The sequence below is a fragment of the Ursus arctos genome, unplaced genomic scaffold, assembly GCF_023065955.2.
Source record: "Ursus arctos isolate Adak ecotype North America unplaced genomic scaffold, UrsArc2.0 scaffold_20, whole genome shotgun sequence".
NCBI lineage: Eukaryota > Metazoa > Chordata > Mammalia > Carnivora > Ursidae > Ursus > Ursus arctos.
In genome coordinates this window covers 47,345,328-47,365,979 of record NW_026622875.1, presented here as the reverse complement: position 1 = coordinate 47,365,979, position 20,652 = coordinate 47,345,328, and the positions used below count along the sequence as shown (strand labels likewise).

The 20,652-nt window shown below is 43.9% G+C and overlaps 1 protein-coding gene across 4 annotated transcripts in view; it reads left to right on the top strand.

Moving 5' to 3' along the window:
* TRAK1 (trafficking kinesin protein 1) overlaps positions 1–20,652 on the top strand; it is a 180,451-nt gene that overhangs the window by 30,759 nt on the left and 129,040 nt on the right. Inside the window, exon 1 of one of the 4 annotated variants that reach the window (XM_048215967.2) lies at positions 12,972–13,977. The exons of 2 other annotated variants lie outside the window; for them this stretch is intronic. The gene's annotated coding sequence lies outside the window, so the exon portion shown is untranslated. Of the gene's footprint in view, positions 1–12,971; positions 13,978–14,405; positions 15,791–20,652 lie in introns of those variants that run through there. One more of the 4 variants, XM_057316096.1, reaches the window with a different exon arrangement.

The following is a 20,652-nucleotide window of genomic DNA, read 5'->3' as shown; positions in this document are numbered from 1 at the left end:
GTCAGATTGCTCTTGTATATGACCCTTCTGCTAATCCCAAACTTTTCTCCCTCACCATCCCCCACAGTTCAGTTCCTAAAGTCCTGAGTCTTCTCAGAGTTCCCCACTTCTCCTTGGGACCCTCCTGTAGGCACTTGTTACAGTTGCTTCTGCTCTGCGAAAGCAGTTAGAACCAGGTTCTACTGCTTTTCATCTTCTGAAAAGTGGTTGAAATTTTTCACATTCTCTTCCATTTCCTTTTCTTTATAGTTTATTATATCTTAATTTTTTTTTCCTTGTGGGACTTAGGGGAGTAAAGTTGAAGGCCCTCTGGCTGACTTTATTTTGAAGGCAAAATTTTATTTTTACGTACGGAAAAGCTAACATTGTGCCATTAGCCCAGTTTAGAGGCAACTTCTTTAGCTCTCCTCTTCCCAGTGGTGGCAGATCTCCTCATGTGTGCCATTGCTCAACAGCCCAGCGAGAGCTCTCAGTCTTTGAGTTGACCTCCGTGAGCATGAAGGTGGTGCAGCTCTTTCCATGGCCTATTCTTTGATAATCACTAGGGAACCTTCCTTCCCAGGCTGGCAGGAAGATGGGTAGGTAGCTCAGTGGGATCCACGCCTTCTCGTTTTTCCCCTGCAGTGGGGACAGTATCAACCCTGGTCACAGCTCAGGGGCTCCCTTAGTGGGAGCTTCCCCTTTACCTGCAGCTTTCTTTTTAGCCTGGGCCAACATCAGGTGCATGCTTTCCTGTTTTGGCTCCGGTCTGTACTCATGGACCAGTTTGAACAGCTGAGTAGCTGTTTGATGGCCCAAGACCCAAGTGAACTGGTCTTCAAAGCCTCACAGAGGCTGGCTAGCTCTTTGCCACTGCATTTGGATGAGCCAAGGAAGAAGGGAAGGGCAGTGGTGGGTGATACATATGTGACCTCGGAGATCGTGGAACCCCCATCTTTTAAATCATGGAAGACAGTAGAGTTCTAGCTGCTTCATTCCCAGTTCCCAAGAACACGGTGCTGGTGGCTGTCTAAATGTGACTGAGATTTTTTTTTCCTTATCAAACTTCTCTCCCTTCTAATCCCGTCCTCTCTACTGCCTGGCAACACCCTGGTGACTCATTTGGAAGCCTTTTGTGACTAGAAGCTGCCCCATGACCTTGTGATATGATAGCTGAGCCGGTGTCCAGCTTTTGAATTACGAAATCTGGCTTTTACAGAAGCAAGGAGTAATCAGGGAAGTCCAAACTCACAAAAAATTTAAAGATAACTAAAAGTCAAGGACACCCCTCCTGGGCAGGGTTCTAAGGGTCGTCAGCCCTGTGCGGAAGAATTCAGTGTGTTGGTGTCTTAGGGGTGTTCGGCTTGAACTTACTCGTTGGTTTAGAGCCGTCGCTCCCGTTATGGTCCCCAAGCAGCAGCAGCAGCCTCCCCTGGGAGCCTGTCTGAAATGTAAATTCTTGGGCCTTACTCCACACTAGAGAAACTCAGGGATGGGGCCCAGCAGTCTTTGTTTTTAACAAGCCCTCCAGAAGGTTCCGAGGCACGCTGACTGGTTTAGATAATCTTCATAGACTCACACCGAAGCCCGTCCTTGTGGACTTGGGGGTTAGCTGCACAAAGCCTGGAAATCTATCTCCCCCAGGAGCGGTAATCTTACCTGAGGCTTCCTGCGGGACGTATCCCCCCAGCATCACTGCCTAAGGCCCCTGTTGCTGTCGTTGAGCAGTTTCAGCCTGTGCTTTGGGAGAGCAGCCAACTGGACCAAAAGCATGGGTTAATCTTGAAGGAAAAATATAACTTGTCTTATTGTGCATCCTGTGAAGAACTGACGAGGGTGTGTGTGTGTGTGTGTGTGTGTGTGTGTGTGTGTGTGATAAGAACAGTTGGCATTCTGGGGGTTTCCTTCCAATCTTTATTCTGTGTGCCTGTGGCTATGGATGTGTATTTCACCTAGCTGAGATCACTCTGTATGCATTGTTCTGTATTATGTCCCCCGCCTTGCCCACACCCATCCTGGAAGAGCCCTGGACACCACTGTCTAAGGACTGAGGTGGCAGGTGGCCCCCGGCTTTGAGTTCCAGTTGTCAGAGACGCCTATCTGCGCCGTGAGAAAAGTGTGGGCCAGGTGCACAGGCCCTCAAGAAGTCATCTTCTCCATGGCATTTGGGGTTGTTGGGGCTCCTGGCTCATCTTGGACCTTCTGTTAAGGGGGAAAGGCAGGGGGAGCCAAGTGACCGGGCCACTCCATTGCCATTCAGATTCCCTGACGCTGCAAGCTGGCTGAATGTTGCTTTTTCATCTGCTGCCGGGAATAAAGCCGCCTGATTCTTTCCTCCCAAACAATGTCTGTTTCTATGAGTTCTTGCTTCTCCCAGGCAATGCCCCACACAGTGAAATCTTTTCTTTTCCATTTGTTTAAGCTGGTGAACCTTATGGACTCTGTCTCGTTGACTTTTATCTGATGTTTACAGTTAGTATAGTGTGATAGCCGACTCATTCTTTGCACAAAGAAAAAGGTGGATGATGGCATCCCCCCATTTCCCAGAAAAAAAAAAAAACACTCTATGGAGAGAAAATACCACAGTCCCATCAGAATAAAGAATCAAGTTCGTAGCAAGGGAAGAGGGTAAAAGAGAACATTTAGGGCAGGTGGATGCTTTGGGCCCTGGGGAGTCTCTCCTCTTGGTGGGGGAGCTGGGTATACTCTGCTGGGCTCCCCATTCTGTGGTATAGTCTCCTTTCCTCCTGGACCCAGGCGAAGATTGGAGAAATCCAGAGGAGCCACTGCCTCCTCGTCCCCGCCCCTGAAATCCAGGCTCAGGGGAGCCGGCAAAAGCTGGGTAGGTGCCCGTGCCCCAGGCCTGCTGTCAGCCAAGTTCACACTGACCCTGCTTGACCTGGCTCAGCACATAGTGCAGGCCTAAACTGGCCTGAGCAAAGAGGTATTCTGAATCCAGGGATGTGGCCTTTTCTCCCTCCTTGATTTGTCTTCCCTGTGCGAAATGAGACCCCAGATCTCTGTTTGCTTTTTCCAAGCCTGGTGATGGATTTACAGCCTATCCCACACAGCTGGGAATCAAAATCTGTATCCCAGCAGACAGCCTACCCTACCCTGACACTTCCTTCAGCTATGACAAAAGATACTGGGATGCATAAAGGTCTGTTAACATTTTAAGTAGAAATTTCTCTAAAGACAGTGGCTTTTTCTGAAGAATCTTCTGTCGGTTCTCTAAGACAAGTTTCATGGAGTCAGTGTGTTTATTGACTACCTGGTATTGTTGCCATTTGGGTGTTGGTACAGCAGAGAGGGGGGACCTGTCCTTAAGAAGCTAACATCCATGTGTGTGTGTGTGTGTGTGTGTGTGTGTGTGTGTGTGTATCTTTAACAATAGCTACCATTTATCGAGGACGCCTTATGTGCCAAGCATGTGCTCAGTGCTTAGCCAACATGATCAATAAGTACTTGTGGAGTGAATGACCTCCTTTCGTTCTCCCTCTGGCTGGAGAGTCAGGCCTGGCTGGTTCCATGGCCCACCCTGCTGTCCTGCCTTGTCCTGGCCCCCAGCCAGTATGGAGAGGCAGAGACGTGGCTGCACAGCGAGAGCCTTGCACGCCAGAATCAGGAGCTTGGGTCTTGTCTTAGCAACGATGGGAAGCTGTGGGCCGGTTGAAGCAGAAGGATCAGAAATAACAGCCTAGGTCACCTGCTCACGGGCGAAGCAGTTGTACAGTAAGACCAAGGATCAAGGACCTCCCACTCCTCGCCTGGTGACTGGAAGAGGCAGGGTTATGCACTGTACCAGATATAGCCAAGTCAGCGGAATCATTCCGCATTTCCGACTAACTGTTGACATGATTATATCTGAACATTGGTTCCTAGTAAGTTGGCTTTGGATGCCCAAAGCTATAGACTTGTGAAGAAATTTTTATTTTTCAAATTGCCATACAACGAAATGGACATTTTTCTTTTGGTGTCCAATTCTGTGAGTTTTACACGTGTGTAAAGTCGCCAGCCACCGCTAAGATAAAGAGTCATTTCATTAGCCCAGAGACACTGCCCTGTCCTTTCATAGTCCCCCGTTCCCATAGACTTTAAAAAATTTTCTTTTTCATAATAATGGCCTTACTGAGATAATAATGCACGTACCGTGCTCTTTACCCCTTTAAATAGAGAATTCATGGGTTTTTAGTGAATTCACGGGTTTTTAGTGAATTCACAGAGCTGTGCATCCGTCATCACCACAGTCAATTTTAGAGTGCTTCCATCACCCCAGAAAGAAACCCTGTACCCGCAGCAGTGGCTCCCCACCTCCCTCGATCCCCAGCCGCAGGCAACCATGAATTGACTTTCTGTTTCCATGGATTTGCCTACTCTGGACATTTCACATAAATGGACTCATATGTGGCCCGTGGCGTTTGGCTTTTCCACGTAGCATAATGTTTTCCAGGCTCATCCACATGGTAGCCTGGTTGGTGCTTCATTCCTTTTTGACGTTGGATGACCCTCCGTTGTCAGTTGAACTTTTGGATTGTTTCCACTTTTTGGTTGTTGTGACTGATGCTGCTATGAACTTTCAGAAACGTTTTTGCGCAGACGTGTGCTTCTCCTTCTCTTGGGCGGCCACCTGTGAGTGGAATTGCTAGATCCTGTATGTGGTAACCTTTAGAGGAGCTGCCCCACTGCTTCCCAAAGTGGCTGCTCCATTTCGCGTTTTCCCACAGGCAGTGTATGAGGCTTCCAGTCTGTCCATAGGCTTGCCAACGCTCGCTCTTATTTATCGTTTTTTTTTTTCACCGTCCCAGTGGGCGGGACGTAGGAGCTCGCTAGGATTTCGAGTCGCGTGTTCCCTGATGGCTGCTGGTGTCGAGCGTCTCTTCATGAGCTTACTGGCCATTTGGCCCACCATCTTGTGCAATTCTTTTGTTTAATTAGGACATATCTTGGATGAATATCAGTAAATGCTTAAAATATTTCCACATAAACAGAAATCCACCCCTTTTTAAATCATTGATCTCTAAGTTATATTTATTTCACCAAGTGAATGTTAGAAATGGTAAAATTAAAAGCATCCTTTTTTGTTCTGTTCACTTGGAAATCTTACAGAAACGAGGTAAGAATTTCTGCTTTTTAATGTCTCAGTACATCATAAAAGTGTGTATTTTTCATATTGTAAGCTTAAATGTGTGGCGCCCGAGCATACAATATTGAATATAATATTGAAAACTTGGGAGATATATGTGTGTGTGTGTGCTTGCGTGTATATATATATATATATTCACAAGTTCTTACTTTTCCCTGGCCTTGATTGTAATAATAGACTGCTCTCCACCCTTTTTAATACCTTCATTGACATTTTTATTTCCAATAGTAGGGTTTTAAAAATAAAAATCCCGCATGAGAAACAAAGTACCCAAATTGCCTCCGTCAGGGGAGCCAGTTGTATATGGATTTGAACCAACCTGTAACCTGAGTCACGCCGAGCGGCTATTAATAGAATGGGCCCGGTGAAGGGCACCTTCTGCTGCCTCAGCCGCTTCAGATTGAACAGCTTCCTAGCCACCTATGATCATGGTGATGGGAAGTAGGGCACTGATGCATTTTAAGGTGTAATAATTAAAATCTGTGTATCACTGTTATGTTATCTTTGATTTTTTTTATTAGTTTCAGAGGTAGAATTTAGTGATTCATCAGTTGCATATAACACCCAGTGCTCATTACATCACGTGTCCTCCTTAATGCCCATCACGCAGCTGCCCCATCCCCCCACCCACCTCCCCTCCAGCAACCCTCAGTTTGTTTCCTGGAGTTCAGCGTATCTTATGGTTTTCCTTCCTCTCAGTTTTCATCTTATTTTATTGTTCCTTCCCTTCCTTTATCTTCATGTGTTTATTTCTTAAATTCCACGTAGGAGTGAAATCAGATGGTATTTGTCTTTCTCTGACTAACTTATTTCGCTTAGCATGATACACTCTAGTTCCATCCACGTTGTTGCAAATTCTTTTTGATGGCTGAGTAATATTCCATTGTAGGTATCTACCACATCTTTATTCATTCATCTGTCAATGGACATCTCTTTACATATTTTGGCTGTTGTGGACATTGCTGCTATAAACATTAGGGTGCATATGCCCTTTCCAATCACTATGTTTGTATCCTTTGGATAAATACATAGTAGTGCAATTGCTGGGTCTTAAGGAAGCTCTATTTTTAACTTTTTGAGGAACCTCCATACTGTTCTCCAGAGTGGCTGTACCAGTTTGCATTCCCACCAACAGTGTAAGAGGGTTGCCCTTTCTCCACATCCTCACCAACATCTGTTGTTTCCTGAGTTGTTGATTTTAGCCGTTCTGACTGGTGTGAGGTGGTATCTCGTTGTGGTTTTGATTTGTATTTCCCTGATGACCAGTGATGTGAAGCATTTTTTCATATGTCTATTGGCCATTTGTATGTCTTCTTTGGAGAAGTGTGTGTTTACATCCTCTGCCCATTTTTTGATTGGATTATTTGTTCTTTGGGTGTGGAGTTTGATAAGTTCTTTATAGATTTTGGATACTAACCCTTTATCTGATAAGACATTTGCAAATATCTTTTCCCATTCCACAGGTTCCCTTTTAGTTTTGTTGACTGTTTCCTTTGCTGTGCAAAAGCTTTTTATCTTGATGAAGTCCCAATAGTTCATTTTTGCTTTTGTTTCTCTTGCCTTTGGAGATGGGTCTAGCCAGAAGTTGCTGTGGGCCCTCTTACTCTTTGATATTTAGACCACCTGGGATATCCAGTGCTACTTTGAATATCAAGGAGTTGGAATATTCTTATGTAAATATGGCTGGACCATACGCCTAGAATTTAGTTTGGGGCAGGTGTTTTGTTTTTTTTTCTACATGGGCTGACAAGCTCACAGCAGTGCTCAGATGAATGAACGGTCAATAAGTGATGGGAGTAGCAGAAACTGATCGCCAATTCACATACCCATCTTCCACCACACTTTTGTTTTTCCTAGAAGAATCCTGAATTAGTGCCACTCTTCACCTTCCTTTGCAGTGTATGCGGTGGGGGTGGGGAGGCAGAAGGTGGGTGCTGATTGACCTAGGCCTGTCACTGTGGTCCCATTCTCCTCGCTGTGGTTTTGGCATGGGCTGTGGCAATTAGGACAAGTTGGCTTCAGTCTCCTGAGGAAGGTTCTTCTCCTGAGAGAAGAGAGACAAAGAGACATGTGAAGACTGCCTCTCTCCTCCCCTGGACATTGTCATGTCTGCAGTGACGCTGTAGCTGCTGTCCTCCCCTAGCTATCTGAGGAGAACCAGCCTGCCGCGGACGCTGACACGCTGCATGTGCCGCCATGGAACAGGAAGGATGGACGGGTAATGGGGTTGGCTCTGACTCATCTGCCTCTCAGGCAAGCCATATGTCCCTCCTCCATAAAGTGTCCTATAACCTTGAGAACTCACCCTGTTTAACCTGCTCCTTGACCTGCCCCTTGTTAATCAGAAGTGTTTGAAGAAACTGGAAAATACAACCATCTGAAAGTTTTTTTTTTTTTTTAATTTTTTTTTTTTTTTTTTTTTTTTTAATGCCAGTAAACCTGAATATGTCATTTAGGGCTGAGCTCAGACTTCATTTCCTCCTTTACTCCTTCCCACCTCTGCCCTCTGCCCGAGGTGAGTTGGGGTTGCGCCTTTGAGCTCTCCTGGTTTTGCTTACTTTTTTTTTTTTTTTAACTGCTCTGCCACAGGGGGCATTTTGATGGGAAGTCAGACTTGTGTCCAGCTTTTGGACAAATTACCCCTCTGAGTGTCTCTCCTCATGTTTAAAATGGGGATCATTCTCATGTCATCTGGCAGTTATGACGATTATATGAAATAGGGATTGTTTTTAGTGTCCTTTCCCCCTTAAACTCTGTTTTGTCATGTTCATCTTCATGATGGTCAGTGAGGACCAGAGGAACCCTTAGTCACCCAGTCCTGCCTGATGCAAGGATCTCCCCTGCCATCCGGCCTGTCCTTGCTCATCATTTGTTTGGCCATTTGAGTTGTTGAGCTTCTCTCTCCCATCCCAGTGGCTCTTGGCAAGGTGACTTATATGTATTTAAATGATTTCTTTAGACTCCATCATGCCGTGTCTAGCAGTCTCTCCTCTGTGTTCAGGAACGTATAAAGCCGTTGTCCACTGCCATTCATTGCAGTATATGGCAAAAGCCTTAAAACAGTCTAAGCCACGGCAACTGGTTAAGTTATAGTTTGTCCCTTCAGTGGCTTACTGTGCATCTGTTTAAAGGCAAAGAGATATCTCTGTATGTGCATTGATAATGAAAGATTGGAGATCTGCTAAGCAAGGAGAGCGAAGAGCAGATCTGCGTGTACAGTGCGCTACCTTGTATATTGGAGAAATAGGGTCTACCATATATATGCCTTGACCAAAAGTTAAGATCATCGTTGTATATATCTCTAAGAAAAAAATGCTGTAAAATAAAGGGTAAGATACCATTGCCTATATGTAAGACAGACCTTGATTTCAGAGATCTCGAAATGTGAAAAATGTGCATCGTGTGTATTTTGAGAGAGTTATTCTTTACCATCTGCCCTTTGTGCTGTAGTTTTTAAAAAAATTAAAAAAAAATATTTTAAAGATTTTTTTTATTTGAGAGAGAGCGAGCACGAGCAGGGGGACGGGGTAGACGGGGAGGGAGAAGCAGGCTCCCCTACTCAGCGGGGAGCCCGATGCGGGGCTGGATCCCAGGATCCTGGCATCATGACCTGAGCCAAAGGCAGATGCTTAACCGACTGAGCCACCCAGGCGCCCCTGATTTTTTTTTTTTTTAAACTAGTGCTTATTCACCTGATTTAAAAGAAATCCAGGTGTGTGTGTACATATTCATGCACAGGATGTAAGTAGGCCTTGGGCTTCAGGGAATTTTTTAGAGAGGGAGAGCAGGGAGGGGCAGAGGGAGAGGGAAAATCTTAAGCAGGCTCCACACACCGTGCAGCTCGATGCAGGGCTGGAACTCACAACCCTGAGATCATGACCTGACCGGAAATCAAAGAGTCTGACGCGTAACCGACTGAGCCACCCAGGTGCCCTGGGCTTCAGTGAACTTTCACGTGTGCTTTTGTATCTGTACAGATTTTGAGATTTTGCTTTCACCCCCCACCCCAGGATGGGAACTAAGTTGACCGTATCTTAGGAGGATATATACTGGGCTTGACTGGTAGGCTTTCTGGTAGTCTTGATGAGTTCTAACAGAATTTTGGAAATAGCAGCTCAGTGGAAATTGTGGTCTGTTTCTCCCTGTGCCTATCAGCAGGGCCCTGTGCATTTTCCTACAAGAATGCATGTGATAGGTCATGGGTAATTTTTTTTAATATTTATATTTTAATTTAGAAAGTATCCAACTTTGGAATATTATAGTCTAAGAAAAAATTTAAAGTCACTGATTTCAGGGTGTTTTTTTCTGTACAGAGAGATAGCTACCAGTGGTGGAGACTGTTCAAAGAATTGGTAGCTTAGATTCTTTCTTGGCTTCACCATTTACTTGTGCCTCAGTTTCCTCCTGTGGGAAATGGGAATGATAATACCTGCTCCTCCTACTTCGCAGTTTTGGGAAGAGCAAATGAGATAATTTACATGAAAGGGACATGTACTTAGTATAGACAGTTACCTAAGAGCGTAAGGGATAGTGTTGTGTACACATAGCAGTGATTCAACAAGTGCTTGATTGATATTTGTCACTTTTTTTCTGCATAAGAAATGTCCTTTCCTTATTTAAAATATTCTGTTCTTTTCCTGTCAGTCCTAAAGAACACCATATTATTAAGACTGATAAGGCCAAGCTCATAAAGCATTTTTATTTTTTTACATGCTTAAAATTTTTAAATGTTTTAATAAAGAAAGACAAATTTTTTTAGGGCAGTTTTAAGTACCTAGCAAAACTGAGTGGAAGGTGCATAGATTTTCCATATACCCCATTTCCCCACACAAGCACAGCCTTCCCCCATATCCGCATCCCCCACCAGCGTGATACATTTGTTACAACTGATGAAGCTACATTGACTCGTCATAATCACCCAAAGTCCATAGTTTATCTTCGCGTCATTCTTGATGTTGTACATTCTGTGGGCTTGGACAGATGTGTAATGACATGTATCCATCATTATAGTATCATATAGAATATTTCATTGCTCTAAAAATTCTTTGTGTTCTGCCTATTCATCCCTACTCCCCACCTCCCACCCCTGGCAACCACTGATCTTTTTACCGTCTCCGTAGTTTTTCCTGTTCCAGAATGTCATATATGAGGAATCATATAGCTCTTCAGACTGGCTTCTTTCACTTAGTATATGCATTTAAAGTTTCTCCATCTCTGGGGCGCCTGGGTGGCTCGGTCGTTAAGCGTCTGGCTTCAGCTCAGGGCATGATCCCAGAGTCCTGGGATCGAGCCCTGCATTGGGCTCCCTGCTCCGCTGGGAGCCTGCTTCTTCCTCTCCCACTCCCCCTGCTTGTGTTCCCTCTCTCGCTGGCTGTCTCCTCTCTCTGTCAAATAAATAAATAAAATCTTAAAAAAAAAAGTTTCTCCATCTCTTTCTGTGCTTGATAACCAATTCCTTCTTAGGGTTTAATAATACTCCCTTGTATACTATGGTTTATCCGTTCACCTACTGAAGAGCATCTTGGTTGCTTCCAAGTTTGGGCAGTTATGTATAAAGCTGCTATGAACATCTGTGTGCAGGTTTTTGTATGAACACAAGTTTTGGATTCCTTTGAGCTTGATTGCTGTATCATATAGTGCAAGTATATTTAGTTTTGTAAGAAACCACCTATCTTCCAGAGTGGCTATGCCATTTTGTATTCCTGGCAATGAATGAGAGTTCCTTTTGCTCCATATCCTTGTCGGCATTTGGTGTAGTCATTCTAATAGGTGTGTAGTGGTATTTCATAGTTGTTTTAGTTTGCCCTTCCCTGATGACATATGATTTTGAGCATATTTTTATATGCTTAATTGCCACTGTGTATCTTCTTAGGGAAGGTATCTGTTAAGGTCACTGGCCCATTTTTCAATTGGATTTTGTTTTCTTGTTGAGTTTTAAGAGTTCTTTGTTTTTGGCTAATGGTCCTTTTTATTAGAAGTGTCTTTTGCAGATATTTTCTCTGAGTGGTTTATCTTCTTGTTCTCTTTATACTGTCTTTTGCAGAACACAAGTTTTTAATTTTAATGAAGGTCCAGCTTATCAATTGTTTCTCTCATGGATTGTGCCTTTTCTGTTGTATCTAAAAAGTGATAGCCACACCTAATGCCATCTAGGTTTTCTCCCATGTTTTCTTTTTGGAGTTTTATAGTTTTGCATTTTACAATGGTCAGTTTTGAGTTAATTTTTGTGAAGGATGTAGGGTCTGTGTTTAGATTCATTTTTTTCCATGTGGATGTCTAGTTGTTCTAGGACCATTTGTTGAAGAGACCATCTTTGCTCCTTTGCCTGAGATCAGTTGACATATTTATGGGGGTCTATTTCTGGGCTCTTTATTCTGTTCTGTTGATCTATTTGCCTCTTCTTTCATCAGTACCACATTGTGTTGATTACCGTAGGTATATAGTAGGTCTTAAAGCCGGGTAACATCCGTCCTCCAGCTTTGTTTTTTTTTTTTTTTTTCCTTCAGTATTGTGTTGGCTATTCTGCGTTTTTTGCTTCTTCATATAAACTTTAGAATCAGTTTGTCAATTTCCACAAAATAACTTGCTGGGGTTTTGATTGAGATCGCATTGAATCTATAGATCAAGTTAGAAAGAACTGACATCTACACAATATTGAGTCTTCCTATCCATGAACATGGACTCTCTCTCTCCATAAAGGGTTTCTAAGAAATTGCATTAGCAGTGCACAGAATATACAGAAACTCTGCTCATGTGGAGTGTAATTTCCATTTGGGGAATATGGACCCTTAACAAATGAGTAAATTGTAGTACATTAGAAGGAATGACTTTTTCTTCCTTTCTTTCTTTCTCTTTTTCTTTCTTTCTTTCTTTCTTTCTTTCTTTCTTTCTTTCTTTCTTTCTTTCTTTCTTTCTTTCTTTCTTTCTGATTTTATTTATGAGAGAGAGTGAGTGAAAGAGAGAGAGTGCAGGAGCAGGGGTGGGGAGGGGCAGAGGGTAAGGGAGGAGACTCCCTGCTGAGCAGGGAGCCCCACAGGGGGCTTGATCCCAGGATGCCAGGATCATGACCTGAGCTGAAGGCAGATGCTTAACTGACTGAGCCACCCAGGTGCCTCTAGAAGGAATGACTTCTAAGAAGAAAAATAAGGGAAGAAGATACTGAGTGTTGGGAAAAGTGTGCAGTTTTAAATGGGCTGGTCAGGAAAGGGCTCTCTGAGGGGTTGGTGTGTCAGTGGGATCTGACAAAAGGTGAGACAGAAGGCCATGAGGATGCCTGGGGGAGGAGGTTACAGGTAGAGTGAACACATACAAAGACCCAGAGTTTCGAGGAATGGAGGACGCTAGTGTTATAGGACTTCTTTTGAAGTATTCATTTAAATATGAAATAGGCAACTCTGTGAAAACCAAATAAAAAATATTTTCAGTGCTCTTAAAATGTTGCAGGGCTACCAAAGGACCATCCCTCAGCGTTTGTCGTCCCTTTGCACTTGGGAGGGTGGAGGTGGGGTCGCACTGAAATGCGGGTGATATAGTAGGATACCAGCAAATGGCTGCTTCTTCTCCAGGCCTGGCTTCACTTAACAGTCTGGCTGGCTTGTAGTTGCAGCCTGTCACGGGGGAAAAGCCTGACTCTTAATGTTGAACGTTCATACATTTTTGTCAGGCATGGTTTGCAATCCCTTGGGAATCTCATGAGCTTCATTTCAGGGCTAAACAAACTGACTTTCTGAGGGCTATAATGGCGGATGCAAAAGGAGCCTATGAAAACTAGAAGCACCCCTCAGGCCTTCAAGTTGACCTGAAGTTTATTTTATTTTTAAAAAAAACTCTTTATAATGGTATAATTTTAGATTTGCAGAAGAGTTGCAAAAAGAGTACAGAGAGTTCCCATACACCCTTGACCCAGCCTTTCCTGATGTTAGCATCCTCCGTGACCTTTGACCTTCAGCCGTGTGCGCTTGCGTGCACATAAGCACGCACCCGTGCACGTGCACACATATGCATACACACACCCACACGAGAGAGGCAGCTCTGTTATCGCTGGGGCCTCTGGTAGCTTATCAGCCTCACACCCCTGGGTGCAGAATGGACTCTGGCTGTGGCAAAAGCAGGCAGGGAGCTACTTTGAAGCTCAAGTTCCGAAGTGGGAGATATGGGGGAACAGTCAGCTGTGTGGAGAGCGCCGAGGAGCATGTGAACTCAGTGCCACTTGAACTTTATTTAGGAGAAGCTTGGCCTCGGATACTTAATATAGACATCCCAGCGATCATGTGAGAATTCCATTCTGCTCAAGTACAAATACAAGACAATTTGGAAACGTTCACTTTTGCTTCTCGCAATGCTAAGTCATCCCACTTCTTTCCCATCTAGTTTCTGAATCTGAAGACCAATGCTATGCACCAATTTATTAATTTCTGAATCAGGAGCAACAAAGCTGTTCATCCATCCATTTGCCTGGATTTTTACTTTGTCCAGTAGGATTTTGTTCTGGAAGTGGTACAGGTTGCTTTGGAAATGGACATTCAATCCAAATGGTGACAGCCACTGGCACTCACTCCGGGGCTTAGGAGGGAGCCCACACCCTTCTAGGATGTTCCTGACACCATCACTCTGGAATGCAGCTGTCTCTCATGGAGGCCGTGGGACAGCTGCTTCTGACCATGGCTGCCCAGCTGAGGGAGAAAGGAACATGAAATTGCCTAAAATGAATGGTGACCAGGATCCTGTTCAGGTGTGTGCGGCAGGAAGATCCGGTAGTGGGCAAGATGTTGACGGTGATGCAATGGAATTTTCCAAACACGGGAGTAGAATGCTGCCAGTCACTTATGGGAAATCTCTTCTCAAGAGGACTATTGGTATGATAAAGGGCTGCCCTATTAGTGGAGATGCAGACAAAGTTCTTTAATGCTTTTAATTCCTTCTGGCTATGGATAGATTCTTTAAAAATTTTTTGAATACATTTTTTTCCCTCCAGGGCCAATTTCAGGAAAATAAAGCTTGCACTCACATGTTTAAAAAATGCCAGTTATGCTTTTAGTATATATATATATACATACATACATATATCAGAGACTGTTTTCTACTTAACGTAGAACTTAAGAACTTAACTCTACAGAACTTAAAAACCAGCGTAAGTACAGCATGATTACACTGCTCTGCTTCTGAAACAACTTTGTATTTGAGTAAAATATTTCTTTTGCTCATGTTGGTATTTTTTTTTTTCCCTTCTCATTGACCACGTATGCCCTTGTTTGTGACATACTGGTTGTCTGAATACTGTCTGTATGCCTTAAAACACGGTATTTTGCTATTGAGAAAGAGCAAAACAGTGCCAGGTCTTTCACAAAGAGTGTTCAGTCTGGTGCGAAATATAATTTTCACAGTGAAGGTTCCATTTCATCGAAGAACAGTGCAGGACAGTCCCTTCTCTGCTGCCCAGCTGGATTTCCCCACAACCCCCTCCCAAGGAGCCGTTCTTCAGGCCCTGCAGGCTAGAACTCAGGCATGCTTGTTTTACTGACTGGGGTGCTGTGTATCCTTCCCACAGCCACCCTGGGAGATGGATGATATTATCCCTGTGTTGTAGATGGAGAAAATAAACCGGAAAGTTAAACCAGGTTATGTGGGTAGTGAATAGTGAAGTCAGAATTCCAGGCCTGGTTTTCCATTCCCAAATCCAGTGCTCCTTGTCTTAGACCAGGGGTCTGCAAAATGCTCCATCCCACCACCTGTTGTTGTAAATAAAGTTTTATTGAAACACAGCCACCCCCTTTCATTTCCATATTGTCAATGGCTGATTTCCTGCTACAAAGGCAGAGTTGAATAGTGACAGAGACCATATTGCCTTCAAAGCCTGGCAAATTTCTAACTTGCCTTTTACAGAAAAAGTTTGCCAACCCTTGCATACTCCATAGCTGAAGAAGCATTCAAGTTCTTTGTGTTATCAGACTTTTTCTTCCAGGAAAGCCTTTGTGTTCTGCTGTGAGCAAAGACAAGGGAGGCAGGGCAAGGCAGCTGTCCTTACTGTCTCAGGGGCCTGGTACTGTTGGCCACGTGGTAGGCCATGGATTGTTGCCATGCTCCTGTGGAGAGGTAGTCTCTCTCCTTCCCCTGGAATGTGGGCTGGACTTGGGTCTTATTTTTTTACCAGCGGACAGTGGCAGAAGTGATACTGTGTAACTTTCAGGACTGAGTCTAGAGAGATCTGCAGTTTCTGCCTCATACCTTGAACACCCCGTACTAGGGTCCAGGCACCATATGAGAAGCCCAAATAGCCCCATGGAAATAGCATGTTGCCGCGTGAGAGAGAGGTCCCAGCCTTCCTGCCATACCTGCCAAGGTGCTAGGCATGAGTGCACCCATTTTAAATGCTCTTGCCCTTGTTACCATGTGACACAACGTCATGAGATACCCAAGTGAGAACAGCAGAACGACCACCCAGCTGAGCTCTGCTACTCCCACAGAATTGGAAGAGACAGTCCATCGTTGTTTTTAGCAAAAGTTTTTTTGTGGTGGTTTGTTATACAGCAAGAGATGTGCTGCTCCGAGACCAAGGTGAGATAAGACCTGGGGGAGAGGCCGCAGATGCCTTCTAGATTGGCTGGTGGTGACACATCACAAAGATTTGAATTCTCAGACAGTCCCGTGTCCGTGCCCCAGGACTTTGAGGTATGACACAGACTCTTGAACTTGCCGTCTGAGTTTCCCAAATGTAATTCTGAAGAACTCTAAAATATGATCGACTGGAATGTGGGACACCGTCAGGGGATTCTAGACTAATAAGAATAGAATGAATGTTGCTTTCTTATGAGCTTATCATGGAAAAGCAAGTGAGTAATGAGCATCGTAAGCAGCTTACAGAATGGTTCCTAAAATATTGAAGTTAAAATATTTGTGTTAGGCTTCCCGGAAATGAAAGTTTTTTCTGAAAATGATTGGTGAGTTGCATTTACCTCGGAATATTAAGGGTTTATTTTCAGTGGGTTAAGTAGCTGTATTTTTGTATTTTTTTTTTTTTTCCCAGCAGTCACACGAAAATAGGGCTGTTCATTTTGATTTTGTTTGATTCTAATCAGAGGAATTGCGGAAGGGCTGGCATTGGTTGGTAAAACACGTGCCTTTCCACAGATCTAAATCTATGGTGCTTGTTTTTCCGGAGCCTTCCTGAGCCCCCCGGCCATGAAGCTCTCTCCTGTCAAAGCTCATGGTGTCATCTTAACTCACTGGGCATCTCAGGATGAACTTGGCAGCCCAGAGCATTTCTTCCATGGTGGATTATTTGCCTACTGGATAAAGGCCAGGCTCTTTTTAGCATGGGGCAAGAAGGCCAGGGCCATCTTAGTGTACAGTTACATAGATTACAGAGACTAGTGCCCCCCTGGAACTGTGTGGTGATGTGGCCTGCACCTGCCTCTCCAGCTTTATCCCTCGCGTCTTGAGTTCCACCCACATTGAACCTTTTTAGGGTTTTCTTGCTTCTGCTTTCCCTGCCCTTTCGACTAAATAAACAGCCCCCCTCCCGCCTTGTTATTAACAACAGCTGGTTATTATGCAACACCAACATATTTACACATTGCACCCCAAATAATTTTAAAATTGGCTACACCCATACCGGTACCATCAACACACTTACTAAATAAGATTGGCTTTGTGCAGTGTTGGTTTTTTGGGTTTTTTTGTAAGATTTTATATATTCATCAGAGAGAGCGTGAGCGCGCACAAGCAGGGGGCGCGGCGGACAGAGGGAGAAGCAGACTCCCCACTCAGCAAGGAGCCCGATTTGGGACTTGATCCCAGGACCGTGGGTTCATGACCTGAGCCAAAGGAAGACACTTAAGCGACTGAGCCACCCAGGCGTCCCTGTGCAGTTCTTTTTGTCCTTAGACTGTATCTTGTTGAGTATGTGTGGAATATTGTGTGCAACGGTGACCTCGATGATTTCTTCTTGGAGTGCTGATGTTACTCATTTGCTCTGTGACTGTTCTCTTCCTTTTGTTTACATGCAGTATCAGGCTCCCGTCTCCATCGACTTAATTTTTCGATTATGTAAACTGTTAACATGACCCAGAGTCCAAAGTGTAGGAAAGGGTGCACCCAGAGGCAGCGTGTGTTACCTTCACCCTGTCCTATCCACCTGGAAAGGTAACCAGTTTTCAGTTCTTTGTTCCTCCCGTGTTTCCTTTTATAAAAATAAACAGTGATGGGCGACCTGGGTGGCTCAGTTAAGCATCTGCCGTCAGCTCAGGCATGATCCCAGGGTCCTGGGATTGAGCCCTATGTGGGGCTCCCTGCTCAGCGGGGAGCCTGCTTCTCCCTCTCCCTCTGCCCCTCCCTCATGTGCGTGTTCTCTCTCTCTCAAATAAATAAATAAAATCAGCAACTTGTATATGAATGTTTTCCCTTCTTTCTTGTACAAAAAGTAGTAACCTTTTCTACCTTTCTTCTTGCACTTAGAAGTATATTCCAGAGTCTATTCCATGATCTGTTTATGGAGATCTTCCTCGTAGATTTTTTTTTTCTTGACTGCTGTGTGGGATTCCATTATTTGGTTGAACAAACTCCTTTCCATAAACATATAAGATGCTTCTGATGTTTCCTTCTTAGAATTTGTGTCATGATGAAAAACTTTGTGTGATTTTTTTAAAATGTTTTCCTTCGCTGTACATATATCTTGTTCAGTGTATTTCAGAGTGATTTATTTTGCCATCTTATGTGGGATTTCATCTGCTGTCGTATCTTCCAGCTGGTTATTGGTGGATGTGAAGGCTCTTGATTTTTGTGCTAAAATGTCCTGCTATTTTACCAACTTCCTTTATTGAGTTAGTTTTGTTATGATTTCTCTTGGTTTTTCTAGGTATGTAATCATATCATCTACAAAGAGATCATTTTACTTCTTTTCCTGCTCTTATGCTGCTCATTGTTCATTTGTCTGTGTTAGCTAACACTCCCAACACATTGTTACGTAGTAGTGGAGATAGTGGGTGTCCTAACCTTCTCCTAACCTCACTGAGAATGGTGCTACGGTTTCTCCAGAGTAAGGTGTTGACCATTGTGTGTGTGTGTGTGTGTGTGTGTGTGTGTGTGTGTTTTGTTAAGGCAGTATCCATCAATTCCTATTTTATGGACTGTTTTTACTAGCTATAGGTTGTTGAAGGTTTTTGGTTTTTTTTTTTTTTTTTTAGCATTTCTAGAGATAATCATTTTTCTCCTTAGACTTAGTAATATGGTGGATTATATTAATGGATTTTTATTTATTTATTATTATTTTTTTTTATTTAAGATCTTATTTATTTATTTGACAGAGATAGAGACAGCCAGCGAGAGAGGGAACACAAGCAGGGGGAGTGGGAGAGGAAGAAGCAGGCTCATAGCGGAAGAGCCTGACGTGGGGCTCGATCCCATAACACCGGGATCACGCCCTGAGCCGAAGGCAGACGCTTAACGACTGAGCCACCCAGGTGACCCTATTAATGGATTTTTAAATGCTGAACAATTCCTGGACTAGAGCCCATGATGTTTGTGCATGTTTATTCTTTTCTTTTCTTTTTTTTTTCCTTTTTATGTGCCTTGGAACAATTTAAATGTGTTTGGGATTATCTGATCTTTGAAGGTCTAATAGAATTCCCCTGTGAAATTCTGATTGTAAATTCAATAGCAGAGTTTGAGGGGGAAATTTTTCATTATGGGAAGTGTAAGGATTTCTTTAAAAACTTTTATGTTGGATTATATGTTCTCTATTATAAGTATAAACAAGAAGCTAACCAGGAATTTACCTAAAACCAGTCCCTTTTGCAGAGATTCGAATTTTGCAAAATGATAGAAGAAAGGGGACCTGCCAAGATTGGAATCATTCTGTATTAAAGGCAAAGCTATTCCAGAGCGTAGCCTTAGTATAGAATGTGCTGGTAGAGGCCAGGCAGAGAACACGAAGAGGGGGACCAGATGGGCATCAGATAGCAGGGAGTGGTGGGGACTGTGGCAAATGGAGGGTACCTTCTCTCTAGCTCCCGACCAAGTGCCGCTTCTCAGGACTCTGAGCTCAATGTTGCCAGATCTCCAAATTTATCGAGAGGCTGAGAAATCTAGATTTTTTTTTTATGTGAAAACTTTTGACTTTTAACACTTGGCAGTTAGTTAAAAAATTAACAACATGATGTAGGCCAAGCATAATAAAGTTATGAAAATGTGACCCTATCAGTTCTCCCGGGACCACGTGGGTGGTGTGGTTTTGAAGTTGTGAGAAGTGGACTTACTTGAGTCTGCTGTTAAACTTCCAGTTGTGAAGAGGAAGCTCTGGGGTCAGTGAGACTCACCAAGGCCGTGGAGAGATGCCACTTGTTTGTACTGGGAGGATGACGGAGAGGGAAAGCAGTAGGCCAGCTTGGGAAAGTGTCCTGTGGGCATTGATCCCCCCAAGTGAGGTCATGAATAGTGCAGAATTAGTGCCTCTGTGGGACCTCCACTGTTGGCACCCCTGGGGGCAGTGACTGGTGGGGACCAGTGAGACGCTAACACTTGTTTGCTTGGAGATGACTCAGTCCTCCCTGCCTCCCACCCATCCAGTTCCTAGCCACTGTGTTTCCTCCTTCTGTTTCCTGTCTTGCTGTTGCGTTTATGTGTTGTGGTTATCATGGCCCATTCACCCAAAGGAGATCTTACCATCCCATGAAACTACGTATTGACTAGCAAGCCAGCTATCAGGATTCATTCAGTGTGTACATGGCTGCTCGACCAATTCCCTAGTAACAACCTTGTTAATTTCAGAGAAATGCTAATTGGGTGCCACATATATAAATTGCATGTGTGTGTGTGTGTGTGTGTGTGTGTGTTGGTTTTTTGGTTTTTATAAGTAGGATCCTTGTCTAGCATGGAGCCCAACACAGGGCTTGAACTCACAACCCTGAGATCAAGACCTGAGCTGAAATCAAGAGTCAGATGCTTAACTGACTGAGTCACCCAGACACCCTTGGGTACTTTTTTCTGGGGGAAAAATGTGCTTCCTTTAGCCCCTCAGTAGCTATGGAGTCTGACCTCACTGCTTTCTGAGATATTCTTTGCCCCCCCCCCCTGGGATATCCTCATACAGAAACTTTTGGCTTCTACTCTCAAGACCATGCATTCCTAATTATTTGTGCTACTTCTTGAGTAATCCCAAAGTCTGCTTTGGATTACTTACCAAAATTGGATGATAAAAATTGAGCCATGGTTTCCCACTTCTGTGCAGATGCCTATGTTAATGTAGAAAACTTCTTCTTTGCTGGCACGATGGTTCAAGTCCAGAATCTGATTTTTAATGTGGACCAGTCACTTGCCTCTTGGGGGATTATTTAGAACTAATAAAATCTGGAGTAGATTTTTGTGTGGATGTCCCTAAGTATGAATTGTTAGCTGAAGGAACTTTCTTTCTTTTTTTTTTTTTTTAAAGATTTTATTTATTTATTTTTGAGAGAGAAAAAGAGCACGAGTGGGAAGGAGGGGCAGAGGGAGAAGCAGACTCCCCGCTGAGCAGGGAGCCCGACGCGGGACTCGAT